Here is a 12,622-nt window from a genome sequence, read left to right on the forward strand (position 1 = left end):
ACGAAGGAAGGAATATTTACAGTATCTGGTTAAATGGAAGGACCGTCCTATTGAGGACTGTTCTTGGTTGGACGCTGCCAAAATTCAAAGCGCCGGGTACTCTATTGAAGAGCTCATGGACAGGAGCCATGAGTTTAATTTACCCCGGGAGCTTGATGCAGGAGCATCCAAATAAAAGGCAGCAACTGGAATTGACTTCTGCTGCTGGACACAAGAAGAAGTTTTTGAATTTTATTTTATTTTGTTTTAAGTTAAATTTGGGCTAACACAGCCATTGTAATTTGCAATTAAAAGAACAGTTAGATTAGGATTAGTTAAAGTGTTAGGGATTAGTTTCAATAAATTATTTTGAAACTAAAAGACAGTTTCTCAACCATATGGGAATGCTGGAAAGGTACAAAACAAAACTAGATCCACCTAGGTGAGGGTCTGCCATCTTACGGAAGAAGAATAATCAGAAATAATTGATTTGACAAATTGTGTGTGTGAAGCATTTTATTATCATAAATTCTCTGTAATTATATGTGACATTCTCGACATCTTAAGGCTAAATAGATTGTTAACCACATACTGAGTTCTGTTTGATAAACAAACTAACAACACAAGAACCAGGACCATGAACCAAGATGCATTCAAATTAAACAAGGAGGAACAGTAAATTATCTACAATCGAATTGAACCAGGAAGGAACAACGTATTTCAAATCAAGATTACAGTCGAAACAAACTGAGCGAGTACAACATTGCAAAGAAGATACCACAAGTACATTTTACAAAAATATTTTGATAAACAGAATCTAAATTATTTTCATTTCAAAGAGTCCAAAATATACATCGAACTGGCCGTAACATTGGACGAGCTCCAGACGGTATTGAACAACAAACCCAGCAAGGGTTTATAAAAATATACGTATTATCAAATGGCTAGGTTCTACCCTGCTCACAAAACTGATAACGTATTCAAACAAACCCGAGACAAGCACAGTACTGCTCAAGAATATGATATGACAAAAACCCTCTTGGGGTTTTAAGTTTTTTAATGCAACTAAACTACCAGTCACAAAGGAAAGGCCCTACCCTTTTCACATAGGGGAGATTTGACCTCGAAGTTAGCAAGGAGCTATCCAGGTTCGATACCTGCAACCACAACAAAATACCCAAATAAAAAAGACAGAGAAATACGATTGACAGACAAGACTGCAAAGAGAGGAAGCGAAGAATTCCATTGATAACTTACCTGGAGAGACAAGTCATCGAACCAGAAGATGAGAAGACTAGAATAAGCACGAGCAGGACTCCGTCACAGTGAGGTTACAAAGGGTTTTTACCTGCTCACAAAGGAGCCCAAAGATCAGTAAAATGAAGACAAATGTTGATGGAAAGAATCAGAACAAAAGACTTACCTATGTGTGACGAAGTCGAGGTGCTAAGGAGCAAAGCCGAAACTTGATGAAAACACAAAAGGCGGTTATAGAAGTCACATACAGAACTGTGGAAATCTGAGCAGAAGTTGAAGGATAATAGTAACAAAACGAACAGTGTTACCAAGCATGTGTGTCTCGTGAAGACAGAGACCCTGCAGAGAAGAAGCCAAAGCCATTTCACACAGACAAAGAACCTCCACAAACCACAGGCGGTCACAGGGTTGAAACCCTTTCCCTCTCATTTCTCTCAGGCCTTGCGACGAACAAGCAGAAGTGACAAACAAACCCTAAGGACGAAAAACAAGGGTCTTTTAACTGGAGAAATAAGCCCACAAATTCAACCTGAGATCGCATGAGGGTGATCGCTTAAGGGAAGGGTGTAGGTAATTAGAATTAATTTCTAAATTAACTATAAGGGCCTTGAAGTACCCATGCCGACAGTATTAAATTTTTTGAAATTAAAGTTTGCATCCTCGAGTTCCCCACCAACTTAGCGCTCATTGCATCGGGTGATGCTCACAGGGGTGAAGAACTGGAATTGAAACTAGTGAAATGAATCACATAGCGTCAGTCATCACAATCAGGAATCACATAGCGTCAATAATCACCATTTTGATGAGAGGTAGTTACTCATTCGTCTATGACCATTTCCATGAGAGGTAGTTGTAACTGACTAATTTCTCATGATTTCTGAATAGTCCACTTAGCACTCATTACATCGGGTGATGCTCACAGGAGTGAAGGAGTGGAATTGAAAATATTGAAATGAATCACATAGCGTCATTCATCACTTCCGGGAATCACATAGCGTCATTCATCACTTCCGGGAATCACATAGCGTCAATCATCACTTCTAGGGCTTGCACCTGTTAACCAGGACTTCCCGGGAGATCACCCATCCCAGATCGCCTTTGGCTCAAGCGCACTTAATTGTGGAGTTTTCCCCATAATCAAGCCAACTTAGCTTGCTACCTCATTTGCAAAACCTTAGAAAGTATTTTGCCTCATGAACCATTCAAGTAGACTTCCCTTCACTCTTTTTGAATTTAAGTATTGAGGGGTTTTCGCAGTGCATTATATTAGATATAATTTTTTTGAACCAGATCGCCTCTGTCTCAAACGTGCTTAATGCAATTGAATCCCAAAAAAATGATATCTAATGTAGTGGCGAACGAAGGGTCTACGCTATAATGGTTGTGATGGTGTGCCACTTAGCATGACTTCACCACAACCATGCACGATGTTTTGACCCTGTGCATAAAAATTGATGAGTTGCGGTATTCAATGTACACAATTTCTAATGAACTATTAGACAGAAATAAGGTACAACCAATACGACAATGGTCAATAGAGACCATGTATAAAAAAAAGTTATGACATTGCAAGGAGACATAAATGTTGTTGTCAAGCAAATGATACCACGCATTGATACATTGTTGTGAAGCATAGATAGGAGGCAAAATGTGCATGCAAAAATGCAACATTCAATTTCCAGTAACTCTCTGGTATAAATTTTCCAAAAGACTATTTCGAGTTGCATCTAGGATGGGCATCATTGCAAAGAAGAAGCACGGGATATTGTTGCTTCTTATATGCAAACCCTGAGGCTTCTTGTCCTTGAAATCCATAGAATACACACTACCACTTTCCTCATGGATTGTGTTGATCACATCATATCAATTTAGAAGCATATTTAGGCCATGTAGGCATTAGCGGACTGCAACTCAATTTCAAGTGCTCATTTTGCTCATCAGGTATGGGTATAAGGTAGATAGTGAGATGCAAAGGGGAGATAGAATTGGTAGATATCAACATAGATTCATCTTAAGAACAGATCTAATATGAGCCAAAAGGGATCAAATTTCTTTACATGCAAAGTTTTTTAGAGCGCAAAATACAATGTCTTATTTTTCATTGTTTAAATTGTATTTTTGAATGAAAAATAGAGTATATATAGGACCAAATAAAAATTTTAACCATAAAAACTTTTTTTTAGTTCACATAAATCTTGAAATAGTTTGTTTAAACCTCTTGTTCAAATATTTTTGAAAACTATAAGATTTAAACATCTGAGTCACACATTTTTTTACTTCTAATTACTTTACAACATATTCATTTTTTTTTTAATTATACCCTACATTATTTTTCTATTTAGAACATAATTTTATTTTTTATTTTTATTTTAAAGCGGCATGGACAAACGAACGAACAAACTTACACATCCCCTCATACTGGGTTGCACAATGAGCCTCTCGACTCAACAAGAAAGAAGATACAAGGACAAGGATTGAAGCTAGACGACAACAAGCGATCGACTTTAAACTAAAGTACTTTCTTCTCTTCTAATCGGTGAATTTGTGGTCAAATTGAGATTCTATTTTATTCCATTTGATGAGTTTGTGGGAAGTAAATTTGGATTTGGATTTGTTGTGACAATTTAGCACTGATTGGTTATGATTATGGTTGAGGAATTTGGGATTTGTAAATTTGGAATTGGATTTTTTTGTCAAAATATAGAGCTAGATTTAATGTGATCATGATTTAATGTGATCATGATGGGTGATCTGATGGAAGAATCTGGGATTTGTAGATTTAGAATTGGATTTTTTTCTAAAAATATAAATCTCGATTTTTTTGTGTTCATCGCTGAAGAACTTGGAGTTTGATGGGTGGTGAGGGATGAAGAATTTGACGAGCAAACCATACGTAGCCCACAACGTGGGTGCAAATTCCATTGATGGAGACGTGCTCACACCATATAACCTCTATGGAATGCTGCATGGAATCCACGATTGAAGTTCTCTCTTCTATGCATAGACATAAATTTCTTCTTAGCCTGTTTGTAACTCGAACTGTATGAGGCCGTGAAGCTAATGTAGGGGTGATGCCATGATACGGTGAAGCGGATGAGTCAATGATGCGATAACATTAGGGATAAAATTCCATCACATGTCAATGTCAATAAATATTTTTATTTCAATCACATGGCAACGTGAATAAACTTATTTATTTTTATGTGATTGTTGTGGATGACACTAATGGATTTTCCATTATGATTGCACAGTATGTAGACTTTAAACTTTGCCCAATCTTTACTTAATATTTATAAATATTATAAAACTGCATTGCTATATAGTTTTGGATAAACCAAGATCGAAAGGAAGGGAAATAAATACATTGGGAGATACATAATGAGAGAGAGGAAGGGAAATAAATACGTTGGGAGACCTAGAATGGTAGCATGAGTATGATTAGGTAAAGTATGTTTAGGTTTATTTTGGAATAGTTTTTAAATATGAATTTATAATATATATATTTATTTATCTATCTATATTTATTTATTTATATATGGATGGTTTAGATTTAATAATGTGAGAATATTTTTTTGTTGTGTATATTATTTAATAGATTAAATAAAGGGTTTTTAAATTAACTTTTTTTTTTCTTATTTTTATTATTTTTATGAGATTACAAATTCTGAGAATTACAAATAACACATAAGTATTTTGAAGACTATTAACATTTATTAGATATGGGTGTTTTTATGGGAGATCTAGAATGGTAGCATGAGTATGATTAGGTAAAGTATGTTTAGGTTTATTTTGGAATAGTTTTTAAATATGAATTTATAATATATATATATGTGTGTGTGTGTGTGTGTGTGTGTGTGTGTGTGTGTGTGTGTGGATGTTTTAGATTTAATAATGTGAGAATATTTTTTTTGTTGTGTATATTATTTAATAGATTAAATCAAGGGTTTCTAATTTAATTTTTTTTATTTTTATTTTTATTATTTTTATGAGATTACAAATTCTGAGAATTACAAATAACACATAAGTATTTTGAAGACTATTAACATTTATTAGATATGGGTGTTTTTATTTATACACTAAAAGAAATACAAACTCCTCTTATAATCTAAAGTATTATGAAGGAATCAAAACTAACTATATTATATACTAATCTCTCATACATATATTGAAGTCTTATACACCAATAATATCTAACACGCACATGTATCTAATTTGGAATACGACTTCCATAATTTTAGTTCAATTATCAACAATTGGGCGAAGAGTTACTCTCCAACCTTGCATGGAAGAGTTGTTGTAATGTTATGTTATGTAATGTTATGTAAACAAAAATAATAAAATAATAAAAATAGCAATAACTTTAAACTAAAAAAATATAAATATACATGATGCAGGAGCATCCAACTAAAAGGCGACAACTGGAATTGAGTTCTTCTACTGGAGAGAAGAAGAAGTTTTTGAATTTTATTTTATTTTGTTTTAAATTAAATTTGGGCTAACAACCATTGTAACTTGCAATTAAAGGAACAATTAGATTAGTATTAGTTAAAGTGTTAGGGATAGTTTCAATAAATTATTCTGAAACTAAAAGACAGTTTCTTAACCATATGGGAATGCTATAAAGGTACAAAATAAAACCAGATCCACCTCGGTGAGGGTCTGCCATATTATGGAAGAAGAATAATAAGAAATAATTGATTTGACAAACTGTGTGTGTGAAACATTTTATTATCATAAATTCTCTGTAATTATATGTGACATTCTCGACATATTAAGGCTAAATAGATTGTTAACCACATGCTGAGTTCTGTTTGATAAACAAACTAACAACACAGGAACTGGGACCATGAACTAACAACACAGGAACCTCAATACACAATCTATGAGATGATGATACCTGATATCTATATGCTTGGACCGATCGTGAAAAACTGCATATTCAAAGAGATTGATACAACTCGGATTATCACAATAAATCAATTTCGGATCCATCTGCTAACCAAACAAACCAGCCAAGATCTTCCTCATCTAGATAGCCTCACATGATGCTTGACTTGTAGCCATGTACTCTGTCTCTGTTGAACTGAGTGCAACCGATCTCTATTTCCTATTGTACCAAGAAACTACAGTTGAACCAATACTAAAGATCCCTCTAGATGTGCTCTTCCTGTCAGATGGACTCCCTGCCCAATATGCATTGATTAAGCCTTGAAGCTTCACTCCCTTTGTTCATCTATACCACAATCCAAACTGAGTAGTGCCTCTGAGGTATCTCAATACATGTTTTTCTGCCTTCCAATATAGATTGGTAGGCCTAACCATTGCTTGATTAATCTGGTTAACTACATAAGACATATCTGGCTGTGTTTTCACCAAATACATGAGGGAACCCATAAGCTTCTTGTAAATAGTAGCTTCCACTACTTCTCCTGAAGTATCATCCTCCTTCCTTTAGTTACTAGCTAGAGGAGTCTCCATGGGTTTACTACTCTCCATATGGAATCTCCTGAGTAACTAATTGGCATACTTTCCTTGAGAAACAAACAACTCCCGATCTCCCTGCCATACCTCCATGCCAATAAAGTAATGCATGATCCCCATGTCCTTCATCTCAAACGCTCTTGCAAGATCTTCCTTGCAAGATTTGATGAGCTTCTCATCAACTGTCAGTATGAGATCATCTACATAAAGTACAATGATCAAAATATTACCTTCCACCACTATGTGATATAGGTTTGCATCTACTTCACACTTCATGAAGCCCAACCCAATGAAGTATCTATCTATCCTAGTGTACCAAGCACAAGGTGCTTACTTCAACCCATACAATGCTCTCTTGAGTCAGCACACATGCGATTCACGGTCCAAGGTTTCAAAACCTTCAGGTTGCTCTATGTACACCTCTTCCTCAATCATGTCATTAAGGAAGGCAATCTTCACATCCATCTGATGGATCTTCCAACCCATCTATGCTAATAGGGCCAAAATAGATCATATTGATGAGTACCTTGCAACAGAAGCAAAGGTCTCATCATAGTCAATCCTCTCTACCTGTGAAAAGCCACGTGCCACAAATCTGGACTTATGCTTCTCCACACTACCATATGTAGCTTGCTTACATTGTAAAGCCAATGGGAGCTCACAACTGAATTGTCCTCCAGTCTCTGGACCACATCCCAAACACTATTTCAAACTATGGAGTCATACTCCTCCACCATCGCATCAACCCAAACTGGCTGCTGCACTGCTTCTTGAAAGGAGGATCACTCTGTCACAACACATGCACCCATAAGTTCCATGTATCCAGTGTACCTCTTTGGTGACCTCCTTTATATGCGGCAAGAAGAGGGTGCTTCCACATTCTCTCGTGCATCATCTAACAATCTGTAAACCTCTCAAGTGCGCTTTCTTCCCTCTATGGCAGACTCTGCCTAAGTGGATGTATCCACTCCCGGAACCTCTACATGTGGCTGCTCCACATTAATCTGAGGCTCCTCAACCTTAGGAACTAAAAGTTTCTTCTTCGCATGTAACTCAAGCTCCCTCTCAAGGGATACTCCCATGGCCTTCTCCTCATGGAACATCCCTGCGAACCACTATCATCCAACTAGTTCGCATGTATGCTCGATAGTTGTGGGGAGTATTAGTGTACCCCACAAAGATCCCCAACTCTGTTGTTGGCTCAATCTTCTTCCGTACATATTTGTTCACATGGAAATAAACCGATGACCCAAAAATCCTAAAGTGACCAATATATGGCCTCTTACCGGAATAATCTTCCTCTGGTGTTTTACTCTCATGTATCCGATGTGGACTACAGTTCTGAAAATAAACTATTGTGTTGCATACCTCAGCCCAAAAGTGTAGTGGTAGGCCATGATCATGCAAAATCACCCTTGTTTCCCCTATAATTCTCCTATTCTTCCTCTCGGGAACCCCATTTTGTTGAGGGTTGTGAGGTTCCATCAACTCTTATTTAATCCCTTTCACTGCACAAAAGTTCTTAAAATCATTGGAGACATATTCTCCACCGTTATCACTCCATAGAGCTTTAACCTTCTTGCATGTCTCTTTCTCGACCAATGCTTTGAATTCACAAAACTTCATGAATGTCTAATCCTTTCTCTGCATGGAAAATATACAGTATTTACGATAATAATAATTTACAAATATAACATAATACTTGTGTTTGGTGGTGGATACCATCGAGAATGGTTCACACACATCTGAATGGACTCTCTCTAGAATAGACTATGCTTGATTATCTCTATCTCCAAAGGAAGACTTGGTGTATTTTCCCAAAGTACAACCCTTGCATGTATCAACTTGCTCAAGAATACCTTTGGGAAGTTCGTAGAGATTTGCTGCAATATCTTCAAAGCCCCATGATGCAAGTGGCCCAATCACCTATGCCACAACTTGCCGACTTCTCAGCTTAACATCTTTTCCGCTTTTGAACTCAAAGTAGCACAATCCTTTACCTCTATCTTATAGAGATTATGAACTCGAATCCCTATCTTCTTTACTTGACCCATGGCTATGTGTCGAAGGAACGCCTTTCCTTTCGAAAATATCACATCATAGCCTCTATCCTCAAGCATGGCAACAGATACCAAGTTCTTCGTTAGTCCAGGTACATGCATAACATTCTTCAAGGTGAGTGGAGCCAAATGCTCCCTCTGAAAAGTAATATTTCCCACACCAATAACACTATACTTACCATCATCACCCATCTCGATATGTATCTTGAGATCTTTCTCCTCCAGTTCACTAAATAACTCTTTGTTGCCAGTCATGTGGAAAGAAGCTCCACTGTCTAAGTACTAGACACTTCCCATCATTGAAGACACCATGCATGAAATGAGCGAAAAGTCCAACTCAAATGGGGAGGCCAAGCCTCACCCGCCGCTCCTCCTGAGGACTTATCGTTGGACTTATTCAATGGACAATTTGTAGCAAAGTGACCCATCTTGTGACAATGAAAGCATTTAAATTTCGCCATGTCCTTCTTCTTACCTCCATGATAGGAATATGATTTGGAGCGAGAAATTTTACCTTTCCCCTTCCTTGTCTTCATCGCTAAGGCACAGTTCTCTTTAGCATCAGTCTTTGATGAGGAGCCATCCCTGGTGTTCCTCCTGATCTCATCCTGCATCAAATCCGACCATAGTCGTTCCCAATCTGGAAACTTCTCCTGACCATTGACAAAGTCCTAATAACTATGCCAACTCTTTGGGAGTCCAAGAAGAGCAAGGCTCACCATATCCTCCTCGGAAACTGTGATTCCAACACTTCCAAGTTCATCCCGACATTGAGTGATTATGGTCAAGTACTTTGGAATCGTCTCGCCATTCTCCATCTTGATTTTACGAAGTTTATCCTTTAGTGCCAACTTCCTTTGATCACTGCTATTTTGATACAAGTCCGTCAATGTTTTCCACATAGCATGCAAAGTTTCCTTGCCATGGAGACTCGAGACAATGTGGTCTCGAACTCCCTCAAGGATTATCCACCTTGCCTTCGCCACACACTTCTTCCATTTGGCCAAGTTTTGTGCATCCGTAGTTGTTGGCTTGGGGACTTCTTGATCAATGAATTCCTTCAAGCCATTATCTTCTAGCACAACCTCCATCTTGTCCCTCCAGGCTATAAAATTTGAGCTTCCTTCCAAGGCATACTCAAGCCTCAACCCATGGAACACCATCTACCAATCCTGAAGTATGTATGCAAATTTGACTTTCACCTGTAACCCAGAAACTCAAAACTTTGAAATCTCCTCTAGAGAGATGATTTTAAATCAGCGATATCTCCCTCATCCGAACTCCAATTCGGTCGATTTGTTTTTTGAATTTGGGTATCTTTTCCCAAGGAATCCAAATCTGCAATTTGTTTCTGAAAATTTTTCACATAAATTCTCATATCTTCTCTGCAAACTCTCGGCCCAAAAAACAATCTTGCTCCGATACCATGTAGAAAATCTGGTAGATTTACAAGCTCATGTAATCTACTAAAACAAGAAACAAGAATCTACTTCCACTTTTTACAATAGAATCCTATAAACATTGAGAAAACAATAATCAATAGAGGAAGAGAATCAAAGGGACATAACACAATAAATATCCAGGGAGATCCACAGCTCAAAACCCCACTATTTGTTTTGTATTAATTAGGAAAATCAAGATGAAATTACAATGCTTGTTCTCTCTAGAACAATCCAAACACTCAGCAAATTCAATCTCCAACTCATAAGAAAGCTCAAGGCTAAATGTTAGCCAATTCACAAGCTTTCCAAGTCTCTATTCCAATGTGTAATTCCTATGAAGGATAACTTGTATTTAAAGGAAAATAAAGCCTCTAAAAGTAGCACAATCCCTCAAGGATCAGTTCTTGAATGCATGCACTATCAGTGCAACTCAGAAAAATCTAAAACAATTAGTACAATGTCTCTACACTCTAGTCTCAACTGGGTCTTTCTCAGAATCGACATGCATGAGTTTCTAATGGTGGAATCTACAGTTAACTAGAGTAGCACTAATTAGGTCACTAGTGTCCCAACTGACTATTTACTCACTATTAGTTTCTGAAACTGATTGGAACTAATTTAACTAGACTTAACTCAACAAAATGAGTTAAATAATTACAACTCATTCATAACTCAACTCCTATAAATTAGGGAGAACATATACATGTCTTCTAAAAGACTTCCAATTTGAATTTCCTAAATTAATTAAGTGAACTAAATATAATTAATTATTTTCAAATTGCTATGAGAAAATAATTCTGTTTTAATTCACAGTTTAATCCAAGGACAAATTAAATTGGAATTTCTTGTTTCCATTTCTCAACATGGGCATCTAATCCCCATTATTTCTGACAACACAAGTGACATCAACATGTCTAAGAAACCTATTATTAATTAAAAAAATCATATTCCACTAAAGTATCATTTTCTCAGGGAACAGGTGGCTAATTAGATTTCTAGGCCCAAAAAACAAATACATAGGAACAAATTGCTAGCGTATTCACCAGGATTATTTCCAAAGATTCCTTTGAGTATTTAAGGTAGAATTTGAGAGTGATGTATCACTTATCTCTTTATTAAATATTTTCGAATGAGGAGAAGGAAGCTATCCAATTATATCTAAGGTAGATGTACACTACGATGTCAAACAACAACAAACATAGTGAGCTTAGGGGGAGTTACAGCAAGGAAAATACATGATTAGAAGCAACAACATTTTCTTGGGGGGAATTTCTTGCAAAATAAGAATGATAACATGGAAAATTTTCAGACCTTAGATGCTTGGTCTCATTTCATTTGGTTTGGGCAATAGCCTTTGGTATGTTGGTGTTTTGCTACAATTGTACAATGCATAAGATTTTATGTCAATGTTTTGAGAACAAAAAGAAATCGGTACAAAGGTCAACTATTAGAAATTGGGCCCTTGTACAACTTACTCAACTAATATCATACCTTTGTAACCAAAGATCTGTTGAGCACAATGAAACTCTACATTTTGTGGAGGAATGAACAAATAATGTAGTTTGAGCCACAACCATATACCATTTATGTAAAAGCAGGGAAATGAGAAGAAATTAGAACAAATACACAAATTTCAAAGCCAAGATATAGAAAAACATCTTGATAAGGGGATTCAATCCCAAGGCCACCAATGACTAGTAATGTTTGGTGTTCTTACCATTAATTCTAAAGGGGTATATTGTTGAGTGTGTTAGGATATTTGTTAAGTGTATGTTGTCATTGATGTCATTGTTTCAGTGTTGAGTGTTAGTTGTTTAGCTTGATGTCATGGATGAAGTTGAAAATTTGAGTAGTATATATTTGAGGGTTTTTATTCTCCATTTATTTAGGCTAAATGAGAATGCATAGTGTATAGTTTCCTAGCCTACTCAAATACTTTTCCAATGGTATATGACACTTCTTCTAAGTCCGAAGGTATGAGGAGATAAATGCATTTGAAGGTAGATCAAGTAAGGTTCTACTATGGTAAAAGTTTCGTAATGTTAGGTTGGAGCTTGAGTCAATACAAATTGGCCTAGTAGGTCAGGGGCTGGTATAGACTTCCTTGGGAAGCGATGATTGGCATAAGGCTAAGGGTTGATATTCTTCCCTAGGAAGTGGGGACTAGTATGAGCTCAACTAGTAGAAGAGACCATAGGCATAGATTGGTATGAACATGCCCAATGGGCCAAATATTAATAGAAAGGAACATAACCTAGTTAAAATGAGAAAATTTAAAAAGAACCATTTTTATATAAATGGAAAATTATTTTTTATCGGAGTTTGACCTACCTTAATAACAACAACTAATCCATTATTAATTCCAGTTAAACCTAATTAAGTGGCTACCAAAGAGGATTAAGG

The sequence above is a fragment of the Pinus tabuliformis genome, chromosome 6, assembly GCF_031772625.1.
Source record: "Pinus tabuliformis cultivar Carrire ecotype Pingquan chromosome 6, CPIR1, whole genome shotgun sequence".
In the NCBI taxonomy this organism is placed as follows: Eukaryota; Viridiplantae; Streptophyta; class Pinopsida; order Pinales; family Pinaceae; genus Pinus; species Pinus tabuliformis.